Raw genomic sequence first — 3,145 nt, 5'->3', positions numbered from 1 at the left:
AAAGGCGGACGACCCCGACAACTTGTCTTCTTTGTCTACAATTAAGTCGGCCCTAGCTACGATCAAAAGGACTGAATGGGATGGTAGAACGGTCATGCAACAATCGGAGTGGTTAGCGGAGTTACACGGCTACACCTTGAGAAGGGAAGAAAATGATGGTATAGTGGTTCGTATTTTCTTGGCATATCCCGAAATGATCCAATTGGCTCAATGCTTTCATCAAATTTTGTTGATAGATGCTACTTATAAGACAAACAAGTATAACATGCCGAGCGTTACGCTACATCAAACAGCACCAAAAATCAAATATTGATGCATAATTTGGAGGAAGCTCTTCACCCTTGTTTAAGGGAGGTTGATGAACCTATTAAGCAAAAGAACACCGGTAGGCCGAACACCGAAGTATCGAGGACCATCCAAAGAAAAGAGTTGAAGGAGTATTTGTCTAATAAAAGAATATTGTCTAGGCACGAGCGTTCGGAAGCGAGTTTGAAGATGAGCCGGAACCTAAGAAAAGAGGTCGTCCAAGAAATGATCAAAGTGGACCAACCACCCGACAAGTAAGGCCAAAGATCTCTACAGAGACTTCTCAAGTAAGTCAACCCAATGTTGTCGAAGAAGTTGTTGAGCAAATGAACGCCTCGCAACAAACCCAACCAATAGAAATTCTTACTATAAAAGAGGACAAAGGTACTCTTCGTTGCCCTAGAGATCTTAATGGAAGACCAAATCGATCCACATATACAATATACAAAGAGTATTTGGAACAACTCCCTCCATTTATCATTCCATTTGTTTTGTCGACCGACGAGGTTGATGGGGATGAAAATTGTGGGTTTCACGTTGCTACGGAACAAATGTGTTACTTTAGAGAGGCGGATATCGAAGATGTCACCCAATGCCAATATTTAAGAAATAAGATGGCGGTACAACTAGTGAAGGACAAGGGTTTTTATATGGGATGGTTCATAATTGTGGCGTGGCTTCTTGTACTTACCAACAAAAGGACCCAATGAAACGTTAATCCAAAATTTACGATCGTCCTACTGTTCTTTGGGTAGATCTTTCACAATGTAATAATTTTTTATCCATTCGGTCTCTTCCTCAACTTTTTTTAATCTTTCTCTTTGATGGAATTGTTCTTGACCTCGCTTCTTAGCCTTGATTTCCTCTTCCTCCTCCTTCGTTGCCACTAACGATGGTTTAATTTTTTTGGGTTGTTTGTTCCTTTTTTGTATTTCTTCTTCCATTGCTGCAATTGATGTAGTTGTTCGCTTTCATCTTCGAAGTATGTTGTCTATTAATGATGGACTTGCCATTGAAAAGGTTTTTCATTCTGATTTTTTACTCAATAATAACTGAGAGGGGTTACCCTCCTTATATAGATTAGAGTTCCAACGGCTCTAATTTTTGAAAATATGGCCGTTGAGGTTTCTGAAAATATGGCCGTTGAGGTTTCGTATCAATGATGCACTACAATCGGTTGCTAACGATACACGTATTTCCTCCGAAAAGGACATTCGGTAGCGAACTTAAATTTTTATCTACCGATTAGGTTGGTATTTCTAAACACGACTATATTATTCGGAGGCTATTTTTTTTTTGTAAAATCCCGAATGTACGATGGCCCAAAAATCAGAATTTGGGAAAAACTGATACTTTTCAAATTTTGAACTTGCAATAATCGGAAGTCAACTCAGTTACACAAACTTCCGAATATGGGTTGTCTAACCTTCTATATTGGCCCTTGGAACCACCTAGAGCCATGGCATGGTTTGTTTTGAACTTGTAATATTTGGAGGATAATTTTTTTTTGTAAAGTCCCGAATGTACGATGGCCCAAAAATCAGAATTTGGGAAAAACTGATACTTTTCAAATTTTGAACTTGCAATAATCGGAAGTCAACTCAGTTACCCAAAATTCAGAATATGGGTTGTCTAACGTTCTATATTGGCCCTTGGAACCACCTAGAGCCATGGCATGGTTTGTTTTGAACTTGTAATATTCGGGGGATAATTTTTTTTTGTAAAGTCCCGAATGTACGATGGCCCAAAAATCAGAATTTGGGAAAAACTGATACTTTTCAAATTTTGAACTTGCAATAATCGGAAGTCAACTCAGTTACCCAAACTTCCGAATATGGGTTGTCTAACCTTCTATATTGGCCCTTGTAAAGTCCCGAATGCACAACACAAATCATTCTCATTTATTTGCTCTTCTTTACTTTACGACCGTGACTACCTCCCAGTCCTGCACGACCACGGGTTTGAGCACCTTCAGTTGGAGCAGCTTCAGTTAGAGCACCTTCAGTGCTCGATGAAGCTCGAGTTCTTTTACCCATCTTTGATACTGCCACCTTGGGCGGATGCCTCTTCGTGACTTTCTCCCCAAACTGGGCAACATAATCTTCGTTATCCATATTATCAACTAGGTTTCTAGCCTCTTTGATCTTCTCAGCTGGCATGGGATCTCCGCTCTTCAGGCATGCAGTTAACATTTTGGAAACACGCTTGAACCTATTCACCTGTTTTTTTTATACGTAATGACATAACATCAAACAGTAATTACCTAAGATTTATAGGAATAATATAAAATGAACAAAAATATAAGAACACGCACCAGTCTATCATAACCAGCTGGTTTGTCTTTGATGATACAATTATAACTTGAACCCGCCGCAGTAGTGTTGGATTTGATTTCACGGATAACCAAAGGATGTGATACGTTGTTATACCAACTCATATAGTCTGGAGAATTTGTAGTAATGAAGTCATTCCTCTTATCCCAGTTATCAAGAACAGTAGGTGGGCATGTGTGAAAAATCGTGAGATTGTCACCACGAAAAGCACAACTCCAACTCCAATTTGTAGTAATCCCCCATTTCCTCCACAGGTTGATGTTGTATATACCCGTGTTGTCGCATCACCCTAGAGGGGTTATACATCACATATCCTGTGGGGTGCCACAATGGTCCAAAATAAAGGGATAAGTCCGACCGAACATTTATATGCCCACTGGCTCGATCTTCCTTGTATGGATCAAAGCATACGTCCGAGGCCTTCAATCGGTCCAAAATCTCCCTCATGCGAATCAACTGCTGCTCTTTTGTCCTAGAACGGTTGTCTTCAAATATATACTTTGTTC

This window comes from Papaver somniferum, chromosome 3 (genome assembly GCF_003573695.1).
Source record: "Papaver somniferum cultivar HN1 chromosome 3, ASM357369v1, whole genome shotgun sequence".
NCBI classification, from domain to species: Eukaryota; Viridiplantae; Streptophyta; class Magnoliopsida; order Ranunculales; family Papaveraceae; genus Papaver; species Papaver somniferum.
This window is presented reverse-complemented; position numbering follows the sequence as displayed.